Consider the following 14,299-nt stretch of genomic DNA (forward strand, 5'->3'; position numbering starts at 1 on the left):
ATGTTTTCTCTAATTAATTAAACTGAAGGTGAAGGTGAAGGTGCAATTTGTAAGATGAATGTGGATAAAACAAATAAAGCAGCTTGAATATTAATATAAATAATCTGAAAAAAAAACATTTTAGTTTTTGGGTCCGCAACTAAGTTGGTTATCGATTTTGCATAGCTAAAAAAATGTGTGTAAATGTCTAAACCGTCCTTTGCAAAAAGTGTTATTTTTCTAATTTCATTCAATGAAAATGATGACTGAAGCGCATCGAGAGTTGAAAAAGTTTACGGAAATGCTGCTCTAAGTGGAACAATGTCGCTTCAAAGACGGCAACTGCGACGTTGATGACTACCTGCATGAAAGAAGACCAAAACCGTTCAAAGACTCCAATTCAGGGAGGAATTGTTCGATAAGAACATAAAAAATGAGAATGCTAAAAGCAGGTACAGCTTGCTTCGATATTAGGAGCTACCCCCCAAGCTGTTTCCAAGCGATTGCATGTTTTTGGAATAATTAAAAAACAAGGAATGTTGTTTTAGCCGAAAAATCGCTCCAGATTACCTTAGTGTAGATCCCTTCTGACTGCTCGAAACTGGAAGATGAGAAAGAAGACTCGTTGGCTAAGGCGGGCGCAATAAACGTCACCGACCAGTTGCCTTTAATAAATTTCTCGCACTCGTACGTCAGAATACGATCATCAGTTGGCAAAATTCTTGGACCAGAGGGGAACTGTGAAAGTGGTTACATTCCATTATCGCCAAGGTATCGAGGAACCCGTGGTTCTAGAGCATGGATTCAGGGCGAGGTTTAATTTACGTGATGTCTCGGCTTATGTTCTATCACTATAGATTTGACGCGCATCTCCGTTGTACTGGGCTCGGCAAAAGCAGTATCTGTCTGTCCAAAGGAAGACGGCTAGCCGTTCCTATCCGCGATGTCTTGGCGAGCCTTGCTAAAAGGAAAAGTTTTCTTCATCGCAAGGTTCGTTTTTTATCGCACAGTTTTTCCATCGTACTAAAATAAATGCAAGAACTTCTGATGTGACCTAGTGTAGGTTGTAACTCTAGTCGAGTGTTACTTGCACCCATACTCGAAGTTGTTAAAAACCTCTGAAATTTGAAACTCATTTTTGAGACCTTAGCTCACATTTTTATTTCAACTCGGTAATTTTCAACCGATTCTTTAAATTAAAAGTTAAAGGTAAATATATGAGTAAAGGTTGAAAAACGGCATTTCAACCATAACTTCAAATTTTAGGGGTGTTTGGAAAATTTCTAGTATGAGCTAAAGTTATACTCAACCAGACTTACACACTGCACTAGGTTACTTCAGAAGATCTTACTTTTTACTTTTGTAGTAGTTTATTTTTTCAGGCATACTACTGGTTACCATCCTGAACCTTGACTTTAGAAGTGACTAACCTGAGAAGAAGAAACAAGCAGCGAATACATGAATCTGATGAGTTACCAAAATAGTTTTGGCTATTTTCGACTTTCGCTACCATAGCAAAAACAATAACGACCAGACGAAACGTAATTAGGTTTGCATTTTCTTCGATCCGGTATAAATGATCACTGGAATATTTTTCTGAGGTGTTATAATAGCTATACCAATATTATATAATGCATTGCAAACTACAAAACTAAATTTAAAATCTTTCTAGTCGATCGATAAAACGCTTTGAACAACCTGCTTTTACTCTATGAATTAGAACAAATATTTGAAACATCCACTAATCTTGTATCCGAGATTTAGAAAAATATTTACCAAAGTCGTAATAAACCATATTTCAATTTGATATAAGGTTGTATGTTTATTCTAATTTTATTTTATTTTTTTTATTATTCACATCTATTTTTGACTTAAAAAGGAATTTTAGTGAATGGTTGCAAAATTTATCGCCTTCCGTAAGGCAACGAGTATAACGAATAACCATAACCGTTTTTTTCGTGCAAAGAAGATCAAAATCTACTGCGAGACCTTTCATTTATTTCTTATGCTGGATCGAAACTGGTGGAACGGGTTGGGTGCATTTGATTCTATTACCAAGCACTTGGCGGTGAGTCATAAACAAATTCGTTATTGAAAGGTTTCATAATCTGGAGTCTTAAATCTATCGTTTTTTCGTAGTTTCACATTTATATTATATATGCTGAAAATGAGAAAGTCTTGAAATTAGACTCAATACCTGTTGTCCTCGCAAATATATAATTAAGCAATCACTCCACGGCACTTGTTCTACTTGTCACACTAAACCAAAATTATATACAAGTTAACAAGTTCTTTTAGAAAAAAAGTCATAACTTTTGCAACATCTGTCCGAATGTCGAAACAAGCACTGCGTTAAAAACTTCAACTAGTTCTGTTCTGCTAGTCGATCTGTCAGAATACTACTAAGATTGTTACCGCTGGCAATAAATGCACCGGTTCAAACACCAATACTATCATCATAGGAAAAAAACTACTACTTAAATCTAATGAAACTATTTGCCAGTTAGTATTGGCAGCAACTGGTTATAGTGGCATACTATTCTCAACAGGTGTGTCATGATTTCATGGTGAAGCCACTTCAAGAACGTCTTAGGCTACTGTCATACTGAGGCGTCAAATGAAGCGAAGCGTTGAGCGTTTGAGATCCGGAATAAACAGAAGCGTTGGGTGAAGCTTCCTATGACATACTGGAGCGAGCGTCGCAAATGCGTTGTGTTGTCATATTCCTAGATTCCAGTAGCGGTTTTGTTTGAAGGAAATATGAATTCGTCCAATGAAGATTTTTTTGCTTCTTCAAGCACGGAAAATTACGTTTTAGTAAACATAGAGATTTTTTCATGAAATAAAATAATATTACTGAAGTGAGTTGCGCTCCAGACGTAGTAAAAAATATAAGAAGTTATTCTGAATTTTAAACCCGTTGACCCCGAGCAACGTTCAACTAGTTTATAATATCTGTTAGGATTTCAATAACCCATGTGAGCACAGCTAGTTACTCAGCGGCTTGCATTTTCGCGACCAAAGAAGTTCAGCATGCTAAATTTCTGGCCATTCAAATCAAAACTCAACAATATCAATCAATAATATCAGTGCTATTTTCCCGACGACCTGAAAATTTTTCCCGATAGTATTTTCTATCCTACTTTTTTTCTTTTTTAGGATTTAAGACCAAAATAAAGCAAATATTAAGAACCTGGCGATATCAGGTTTAGTCTGAACATGGATTTACTGCACAACCCTCTTCTAAACATTTTAACATTTTCTAAACGAAAATGTATTTTATTTGCTTTTTTCAATTATAAAGCACCTGGCGATAAAAGATTTAGTCTGAATATGGTATTACCGCGTACATATACGCGCGTCAAAACACTACTCGTTCTGTTTCGCCGCCTCTATCGACGCGTCTTTGCCGCTCCAGTATGACCGGTTTAAGTGTTTCATATAGACGTTCGAAGAAGTAGCTCGGACGTTTTTGCGACGCTTCTTGCTTCGATCATTTGACGCCTCAGTATGTCAGTAGCCTTACGCAGCTAGCTTGCTAGCAAGCTGAGGCTGAGAGACCCTTGGTATGTGTTAGCAATCACTGTACACTATACACACTTCAAGTACAGCTTTTAGCTATCGAATCCCTCAAATATCTGAACGTTTCATTTCGTTGCATGAATGAAACTTTTGCTTTTTTGTTTACAATTTTCCTTTCTTTCTATTTACTTCAAACCGGGTTGATTGTATTGCAGAGGAACGCAGATTAAACCAGACACGAACCAAATGACGAAAGCGAATAAAACAAAAATAGTACGCCAGAGCTCGACCGCGATCGCGCGTCACTCCTACAATGCACGTGCGAACCGAGAGCAGGTTTTTTCGCGGAAGATCAAGTTCATTTTACGGCATAAACGGCTGCCAGCACGCTTGGTTGGGCAACATTTTTAAGCTCTAAGCTATAACCCACTTCAGCGCGGTATGCTTGGGCAGCACTACGTTCGGTAGTATAGTGCCGGATAAGCGCTAAAAGGTGTTTCCCACTGACCGACACGAGCGAACGTCGTTTGCGCAAAGACGCGGACAAAAAGGCGTACAAATTGAATTATACACCACCTATACAACAGAGGTGTGAATCAGAGAGGCAAGTGAGGATCAGAAATTGCGTAACACATTGTTAGAGCTATCACCATTTCACTTTCGTACACAACTTCTCCTTCACCGCCGGGTTTTTTTGACCATTTCACTCACTTGGGAATATTTGAATATCGAATAGTTACCATGAGCCCGGTGGAAAGTTTTTCAACATGATTGTAGAAGTATTTTTAATATGAAACGTTATGAAAATGATGCTGGTTTTAAACAAAATTTTCTTTTTTACTGCAGTATACAGTTAACAGCTCAATACGAACAAGAAAGTTACATAAATAAAATGGCACTTCGGAGTTTCCAGCGAAACCTCTAAGCCTTCATGCATGGGGCCACTTATTCACCGCATTTATGGTGAACCGCTGCACGTCAATGTACATACTTCAACCAGAGACAAAACAACAGAAACACTTACTTCCTTCAATTAAAAACAACACAGAAAGTGTACGGTTTGCACCTTCAGCTTCCAAAGACCGTTGATTCGCGAGACTTCTCCAGCAAAGAACTGAAGTTAACTAAGAATAGATGTAGTATTAGAACCCTCTGAATGCGAACCACTGCAGTAAGCACAAATAACATCAACTTCAATAAAACATACAATCGTTTCACTTTTGCGTAACGCACACTTGAGGCTTTTCAACGATTTCTTTCACCAATCGATAACACTACCTTTATCCGATTTCACTTTTAAGAAACCACATCCACTATCGCATCCGATCCGTTTTAAATAGCAGTAGAACACTTGAAAGCAAGTACAGAACAGCAACTAAACAGGCACGCACGCTCACTGTCAAGCACCACCATCAACACTTGAGCTGGCGCCACCAAGAACGAAAAGGTTTATATCTTGGGGATGAAGTTACAGATGAACAGATGGAAACCTCCGCGACACCGTCGTTCGACAATCCGTTCGCCGCCGAATACCGTTTATGATTGAACCAACAGCTCAGATATGCAACGCAAATCGACCGCCAAAAGACTGTGCTGTGTGCGCTCTCGTCGTGTGATCCGCCACACCACAACTCGAAGAATCCGCGGGACTGTCACAGCAGCAACAACCAGTGAGGAGTGTGAAGGCGATCGCGCTCAAACCACGGCGGGCAACAATACGCGTCAACACGGTTTGCAAATTCAAATCCACTGCCGACTCAGCCGATGTGCGCCCCGAAAAAAAAACGTTCGTACTACGCGTTTCAGAATCGATCCCCGCCTAAATTTTTTCAACCGTTTAGGAGCACTCTGAGTGCTTCGTGTTGGCTGCGAACGCGCTTGACTGACTGACTGGCAGACAGGCTGAGCTAGCGCTGAATGGTTGAGCCTATGATTTCAATAAACAAATAGTAATAAATAAAAAAATGCCAACTTAGCTTCGCTTACCATCACCAACCCCGATCAACCGACGGCGGATGGACGTCGTGGGTATGATTCGTTCGATGCGACCCGAGCGACGAAGCCTATGCTGATCAAACCGAATGCCTACAGCACTACAGTCCACTACGGGTGCGACGATCGCGCAATGGCATGGAATTTGTGCCTTACTTTTAATTTCTCGCTTGGGGCGGTTGGGCAGGGGTTGAACATAAGCAAAACAAACAAAAATGCGCTGCTTGTCGGTGAAAAAATGTGAAATTTCAGCATGCTTCCAAAAAAACTGTTGGCATGGCAATCGAAATTCAATTAAAAATATTTGTGGAATTTGAATGCCAATGAAAATCGACTTTTAGAGTTTCAATTAGTGGTACGGCTCAAATATTACGTCTTCTCGAAAAAAGTCTCGATACATAATTTGGTTCAATTAGACTTTGGTAAATGTACCCTCAAAGGGGTCAAAGTTTAAGTTTATTTGTCTCATTAAACAACTGCAATGGAGGGAGCACTGGGAAATTCCGGAATCTAATTTGTTTTTCGATTCCAAATGTCTAATAAATGCATAAAACTTAGAGACGACAAAACTTTTGAGCCCTAACGCTAATAGAAATTCGATGGTCAAATTTTTCCCATACATTCCATTGGCATCTTATTGTTGATGTTGATTGACGTTAGAGTGATGTATCATGAGATTGTTCAGACCAAGTTCAAGAGGCATCGTTTTTAATGTCACATTTTCAGGTAAAACAGTGTTGGAGCCACAAATGGCTGACTTCGAGGCAGCATCCGAATTTTCAAAAGCAGATGGTTGATGCGTTCACTGTGAAAACGCTATTTCATGCTCGCTACACCAGAGCAAACCCAAAATAGCGTTTTCACAGGTGACGCATTAACTATTACCAAGTCTTGTGTCTTTGAAAATTTGAAGTGGTGGCTCGAAGTCGGTCGTTTGTGGTTTCAACACCGTTTTACCTTTACTGTTAATATTACATGTATGACTGCACAAATTAACGTCCATCGAAACGGTTTAACTTTCTAATTTACAGAAGTACAAAATAAAACAATTATACAAAAATTTATATATATAAATACAAAAATTGATTTAAAAATATCGTTTTTTTCTAATAATTGAATTTGTTCCGGAATGAATCAAAGCTGAATAGCGCATCATGAGTAGAGCTAATTACTTTTGACACATCACGAGTTTTATCGCTTTCGTACTATTACTAATTGAACTAAATGTTGTATTGTTAGTGTTCGTCTGTTTAAATTAAATTTGAATTTTTATTGTGTTGGATTTTGTAATGTTTAGATTACCCGTTCTGTTAAGGTAACCGTGGCTAATGTGGCCATAGACACTTGATTTTATTGTCATCGATTTATCGTATCGCATGATGGATTTTGGTTCAAATCGGAAACAAGTAATTTCCTCAAGGTGATTTGAAACATATCTGAGGGATTCGGTCTAAATTACTGAATTTCTAGTGAGGTTGTTACGAATATTATTTTTATTTTAAGACCCCCCTCGAAAAGGTTAAAAATTGGGAGCGGAAGAAAAACAGATTCACAGCGCTTTGTTAATATCATTAGCTTTTCGACAGCGTGTATGCTCTATTTAGCAACACACTCATTAAGTATTTAATTGCCGCCTGTTTCGCAGTGCAGTCGTTATGTTGTTTTTCACCATAAATTTAATTTTTTAGTGAAGAAGATTTTATTTCTTCTTAGACATTTATTCTTCTTTCTTCTTTCTTCTCAGACATTTATAGTTGTTTGTGCAAATCATTTATAGTTGTTTGTGCGAATCGGCAGTTGCGGGAAGCATTTTATCTCTCATTTCATTCAGAAATAACGGAAGCTGAAGCGCATCGAGAGTTAAAAAAAGTTTACGGAAACACTGATTTGAGTTAAACAACGTGGCGGAATTGTTTCCGTTGCTTTGAAGACGGTAATTGCGATTCTCACGACTGTCCGCGTGAAGGAAGACCAAATACCTTCGAAGACGCTGAATTGGAGGAATTGCTCGATGAGGATTCATTCAAAATGCAAGAGCAGCTTGCTTCGCTATCAGAAGCAACCTGCCAAGCTATTTTCAAGCGATTACGTGCTTTAAGAATGCTTGAAAACAAGGAACTTAGAATCCGTATGATTTGAAACCAAGGGACGTTGAATGTCATTTTTTCGCCTGTGAAGAACTCTCCAGCGGCAAAAATGTAAGGGTTTTTTTCATTACATCATTACGGGTATTGAAAAATGGATTCATAACAGCAATTCAAGTGAAAGAAAGTCATGGGAACTGCCATGTGTCGTCGTCTCGGCCGAATATACACGCTGCGAAGATTATGCTGTGTATTTGGTGGAATCAGCTCGGTACGAAAAAGTGGTTCTACTGCATGACAATGCTCGGCCTCATACTGCCAAAGTCGAAACTTGAAACGCTCAAATGGGAAGTCTTGCCAGATTTCCTAAGATTTTATGCCGCCCGGTTATTACTTTTTCCGTTCAATGGCACATGGTCTGACTGATCAAAAGTTCTGCTCATATGTAGACGTATTGGTATTCGATGAAGCTAGCGACAGGTAATACTAAACAATTGCGCACCTAATACTTCTGCATGAAAATAAGTATTACTGGTGTTCCTTCTGTGGTGTACAGATTGTGTAATGTATCATGCCAGAAAGATGCCAGGAAATTGCAAAAAATGAATGAATTAACGATGAAATTTTTTTTTACTATTTCAAAAATTGAATAAAAATCAATGAAAAACAATTTGTTTTGTGTCACGAGGCTTACAACTTGCCATATTCATACTCACCGTTTAGCTTTACTTCGCTCTTTTTCTCGTAAGGATCAGTATCAGTTTTCCATGTATTTGTTCTCGAATTTTGTCGAATTTTTTCCACAAGGCTCGTGGTGTTTTATTTCCGGCGTGAACAGGGTGTCGTACTCCTCCACAAATAGTAGAGGGTCCTCCGTATAGTGCATGTCTTTCTCATGCCCATTCTGCAGTGCGTGAAGATCCTTCTCAAAGAGCAGGCTTACCCGAAGCCTTTTTTTTTCATTAAACACAGCCGCTCAATATATAGATTGAAAACGTTTACTGTAGAGCAAGATCGCGCCAAATGACCTATGGTCGAATATCGAACATTTTTTATTTGAATGGAACTTTGCACACGTATTTGGCTTAGCAAACTGAGCATTTTTCACAAATGGAGAGATTTTTTACACCCATAAGTTACATTCTAAAAGGGCGTATGCCTTTTGGCATAGGTTTTATTCGAAGCATTGTAGCCCAGAAACCGTTGATTGTATAGAAAAACTGTCTGAGAATGAGTTGTAGGTAATTAAAAATTCACCATAAAAAAATATACACTGTACAAAAAAAAATGTTTTCAACAAAAAAAAATTAAAATAAACATTAAATTTCAATTTAAAAAGAAAAGTTGATTTTTTTTTATTTTTTTTTAAGAAACTTGACGTTAATACGCAACTTTTTTAAAAAAGTCCAGGATAGAGAAATGAAAAATAATTTTCTTATGGTAGATTAATTTTTTTATAAAAATTCTTATTTGAACATTTTTCAAAATATTTGTATTCTGATGATTTTAAAAGATGCAGAGAGTCATTTTGAATCAAAAAGCTCTTGGTAGTAAACATTCTAAAGGCATCGGTTTTCGAGTTATTTTAAATTTAAGCTCGAAAAATTATTAATATTTCGGAAAATACACGTTTTTCTCAATTTGTCCATGGTTCTCCAGGAAAAACCATACGTTCATTGGAATGCTTGATCAAAAATATACAATTCATTCTTTGACAACAAGACGATTGGGCGAACGGTTCTCAAGAAAAGAGTTAAATGTTTTAAGCGATATAAATATATATAAGAATCAAATATTTATTTTCGAGTTTTATTATCTTAGGAATATATTTTTTCATGACATAGATACTGGAGAACCATGGACAAATTGAGAAAAACGTGTATTTTCCTAAATAATTATAATTTTCCGAGCTAAAATTAGAAATAACTCGAAAACCAATGGCTTTAGAAGGTTTACTACCAAGAGCTTTTTGATTCAAAATGGCTCTCTACATCTTTTAAAATCATCAGAATACAAATATTTGGAGAAATGTTTGAATTAGAATTTTCATAAAAAATTAATCTATCATAAAAAAATTATTTTTCATTTCTCTATCCTGGACTTTTTTTTAAATTTGCGTATCAACGTCAAGTTTCTTTAAAAAAAATATTCAATATTTTTTTTAAATTGAAATTTAATGTTTATTTTTAATTTTTTTTTTTTGTACAGTGGATATTTTTTTTATGATGCAGTTTCGATTCGCTACAACTCATTCTCAGACAGTTTTTCTATACAACCAACGGTTTCTGGGCTACAATGCTTCGAATAAAACCTATGCCAAAAGGCATACGCCCTTTTAGAATGTAACTCATGGGTGTAAAAAATCTCTCCACCTGTGAAAAATGCTTAGTTTGCTAAGCCAAATACGTGTGCAAAGTTTCATTCAAATCAAAAATGGTCGGTTAAATTTTCGCGTATTTCCAGGCGATTTGAAATGATTTTGCTCTGTATCAAAATCCAAAAAACTAACTTTTTGACGTAGAATTATATCTTACGGCAACAACCTTAAATATAGGTGCAAATTGAAATTCCGAAAGCATCGACAACGGCATGAAAATTGTCCAATTTCATATGCTGATAACTCAGTCAGTTTTCATCGGATTTTCATTCTTGCAGCAATCGATTCGAGAATTACCTAAACGACTATCAATATACGGAAAATTGTTATTTTGCTGTGCTATTAAACAATGCAGATCTTCGTTTTGAGCGCAGATTTCGACCAATCAAAGCTGAAAACAAGGCCAATCGGGAAATTTTAGGAACGAGGATTATATCCAGAGAAGTCGACTCTAGATGTCATTTTAGATTTGAGAGAAATGACTTTGATTTCTTTGAAACGGCCTTAAACGATCTAGAAACCGAAATCAACTCCAGACGCCATTTTACGATTCAAGATGGTAACTTCCAGTTTTGGAAAACAGTCAAAAATTTCCAAATACCACCCAACATAAGTATTTCCGGATTGATGATTTGAGGTCGGAAATCAACTCTAGATGGCATTTTGAAATGCAAGAATGCCCAGAAACTGGAAATAAACTCCATACGCCATTTTGAAAATGAAAATGGTAATTTCTGGTTTCTGTAAAACAATAAAAATGATCAAATACTACCCAGTATGAGTACTTCTAGAGTCGGAATGATACCCAGAAACCTGAAATCGACCACAGATGCAATTTTGAAATTTATGGTTGCTACTTTCAATTTCCGAAAAACAGCAGAAATCGCCAAATACCACCCAATATGGATATTTCCAGAACTAGAATGATGCCTAAAAACCTGAAATCAGTTCCAGATGCCATTTTAAACTACAATATTATGGCTCCGGTTTTCGGAAAGTTGTCCATTGCAAAAAATACATTGACTTAAGACCGACTGTCGAAATTCTACCTTACTTGCGGTCGTGTCTTATACACACTCTTTTTAACTCTTTTTGTGTTAGAAGATAGAGGAATGGTTAATTTGGCAAAGTTGTAGGAAATACAAAAATATGAAACTTTGCTGAACAAACAAAGTTCCTATCTTCATCGGATACAAAGTTATAAAGTATATTATATGGAAGTTACTTGAAAATTTTATTTTTTGTACTTAAATTTGTTAGTTGAAGTTTATGAGAAAACGTTGTTTAAAGACCACTCATCTCCAGGACTTTTCCTTACAAAGTTAGAGCATATTTTGGCTTATGTTTTCGATAATTTTGAGAACGTATAGAGTAAAAAGGACAAGTAGGTAGAATCATGATGTCAAGTCCAGCTCACGTACTACGAACTATTGTACACTCTGCTTGTCCCAATCCACACATATTAGATTACTACGAGCATATGTTACAGTAGGTTTTTATATATTTATTATACTAACTTCTTGCGTTAAGAGAAAAAGTAATGGTTTATTTGGTTGAACGTGGTCCCCGTGGCTCTGTGGTTAGCGATGTCGATCGGCTAGCTCTAACACATGGTTGTGATATCGGGTTCGATTCCCGATCGAGTCGAGGATCTTTTCAAGCTGGAAATTTTCTCGACTCAGCACTGGGGCACGGTGTATCGTTGTACTTATCCTACACATACAAAATGTGCCAAAAACAATATCGATAACGAATTCTCTCAACTAATCTAGTTGATCGAGACCGCTTACCCTTGGGGCGATATTGTTTTTTATTTGGTTGAACAAACAAAATTGCTTTCTTCATTGGGTACAGAGTTACAGACTTTTTTGTAAAATGTTACTAAAAATTTAATTTTTCGTACTTATCTTTTGTTAGTTGAATTTTATGAGAAATCGTTTTTCTAAAGAAGAATTGGGGCATAAAAAACACCATATTTGTTGAAGTTCAAATATCTCCAGGAGTGTTCCTTATAAAGTCATAGCATATTTTAGCTAACTTTTTCGATAATTTTAGGAACGTACAGGGTGGCAACGTGCTAGTGATACACTTTATTTATGTCATAAAACTCAAATCAGCTCTTATTTCTCTTCGGAATCGATTTTAATAACATCTATAGGTAGTAAAATTACAATATACTTAGTTGAGATCAAATCTTTCACCTTTGAGTTTGGTAACATTTCGTAGACGCTTTTCGAAGTCATTGCAAGCCGCACGCACAACTTCGTTCGGCATTTTGTCCCAAATCTTCACCAAACGTTTTCTCAAATGTGTCCAAACTCAAATGCCTAACGTCTTCCAACTTTCCTAGCATGTTTCCCCAGATACTGCAGTCTAGGGGGTTCAAATCCGGTGACGATGCAGGCCATTCAAATATACAGATAAAACAAGGCAAATTCTGCCTACACCATTTCTGAACCTTATGCCTTATGCGCTGGTGTTGTTGAAAGCGAAAACTACTCCTTGTGCGTTGTGCGACCTGCGTGCGTCTTCAGCAGCAACCGAGATCTAGCAACCCTGTGGGCAATATTTGTACGAGTTGGTCCGTTAATTTTCTGCTTCTTAAAAGCTGAATATCCAAGGTCCTTTTTGATAACATTTTGCATAGAAATGTGGCTTATGTTCATTTCACACGCCATTTTTCATGCCGAACGGGCTGGATTTCACCGGACGTTTCTTCACTGCTTTGATGACCGCTGGTGTCTGAACACTACGTTTTTACCTTTCTCCTAGAAAGGTATAGCAATCACTGGAAAAACCAAAGGTATAAAATTGGTACCAATGGCCGAATGTCATATACCACTCGACCTCTTTCGACGAACTGAGCATTTTCTGTATGTATGTATGTATGTGTGTATGTGTGTGTGTATGTGCAAATTTTTTTTCTCACTCACTTTTCTCAGAGATGCCTGGACCGATTTTCATAAAATCAATTGCAAATGATAGGTCTAGTTGCGCCATAGGTTGCTATTGAATTTCATAGTAATCGGATTTTTAGTTTAGAGGTTATGTATCAAAATGTAAAAATCACGAAACATCAATATCTCAGAAACCACATAACCGATTTCAATAAAACTGGTTGCAAATGATCGGGCTGTCTCCAAAACCCTTAACTTTTGAATTTCGTTATGATTGAATATATGGTTCAAAAGTTATGCAAAGAAAAGTTTTCCTGAGGTTGTTTAAACTCACTCATTTTTCTCAGAGATGACTGAACCGATTTTCACAAAATTAGTGTCAAATGAAAGGTCTAGTTGCCTCATAGGTTGCTATTGAATTTCATTGTAATCGGATTGTAACTTTGTCCGTTGTTGATAAAAATGTGAAATCACATAATGAAAGTAAACATGTTGACTTTCTCCTAACGATCACTGGCTAATTAAAAGGTAGAAAATTAATCAAAATGGCCGAATGTCATATACTACTCGACTTAATTCGACGAATCGAGCATTTTCTGCATGTATGCATGTATAGGTGTATATGTGTGTGTGAGTGTGGGTGTGTACGTGTGTATGTGCACCTTTTTTCGCACTCACTTCTCTCAGATATGGTCTGACCGATTCTTTCTATCTTGGTGTCAAATGAAGGGTCTATTTGCCGCTTAGGTTGCTATTGAATTTCATTGTAATCAAACTTTTAGTTTTGGCGCTGCGTCAGAATGTGGAAATCGCTTTTATATCTCAGGAGCTATCAACATAGTTGAATTCAAATTAATGGGCTTTTAAACCCTTAAACAATGAATTTCATAATGTTTAAACATGTGGTTCGAAAGTTATAGAAAGAAACGTAACCCGCAGACTGTTTAAAACTACAGCTACGATCAAAATATGTGGCCTCAACCTCATTTAAATTTGATGTTGTACTATTTCAATATTTGCGGCCTTGCTCAGGATTGAAGTTTATATATAAAGTCATTTCTATCATTTCACATTTTGCTTTTCTCCTATTGCGCCTTTCTCCTAGAAAGGTATAGCAATCACTGCAAAAACTAAAGGTATAAAAGAGCTCAAAAGGGCCGAATGTCGTATATCACTCGACTCAGTTCGACGAGCTGAGCATTTTCTGTATATGTGTGTGTAACGCTCTCCCAATCTCACTCGATTTTCTCAGAGATGGCTGAACCAATTTCAATGAAATTAATTGCCAATGAAAGGTCTAGTTACCCTATAAGACCCTATTGAATTTTATTGTAATCTGATTTCTAGTTTAGAGGTTATGTATCAAAATGTAAAAACCACGGAACATCAATATCTCAGAAACTACACAACCGATTTGAACAAAATTGGTTTCAAATGAACGGGCTACC

At 36.9% G+C, this 14,299-nt stretch overlaps 2 protein-coding genes across 15 annotated transcripts in view; one reads left to right on the forward strand and one right to left on the reverse strand.

Annotated features, from left to right (window-relative positions):
- LOC129725959 (probable cytochrome P450 49a1) overlaps positions 1–5,375 on the reverse strand; it is a 40,327-nt gene extending 34,952 nt beyond the window's left edge. Inside the window, exons 1-2 of one of the 3 annotated variants that reach the window (XM_055682428.1) lie at positions 4,780–5,375; positions 4,526–4,625 (exon numbers count right to left, since the gene is read on the reverse strand). The gene's annotated coding sequence lies outside the window, so the exon portion shown is untranslated. Of the gene's footprint in view, positions 1–2,176; positions 2,365–4,525; positions 4,626–4,708 lie in introns of those variants that run through there. The other 2 variants (XM_055682427.1, XM_055682429.1) reach the window with 2 other exon arrangements.
- LOC129725961 (G protein alpha o subunit) overlaps positions 1–14,299 on the forward strand; it is a 207,414-nt gene that overhangs the window by 137,618 nt on the left and 55,497 nt on the right. The window lies entirely within an intron of this gene.

This window comes from Wyeomyia smithii, chromosome 2, assembly GCF_029784165.1.
Source record: "Wyeomyia smithii strain HCP4-BCI-WySm-NY-G18 chromosome 2, ASM2978416v1, whole genome shotgun sequence".
Taxonomy (NCBI): Eukaryota; Metazoa; Arthropoda; class Insecta; order Diptera; family Culicidae; genus Wyeomyia; species Wyeomyia smithii.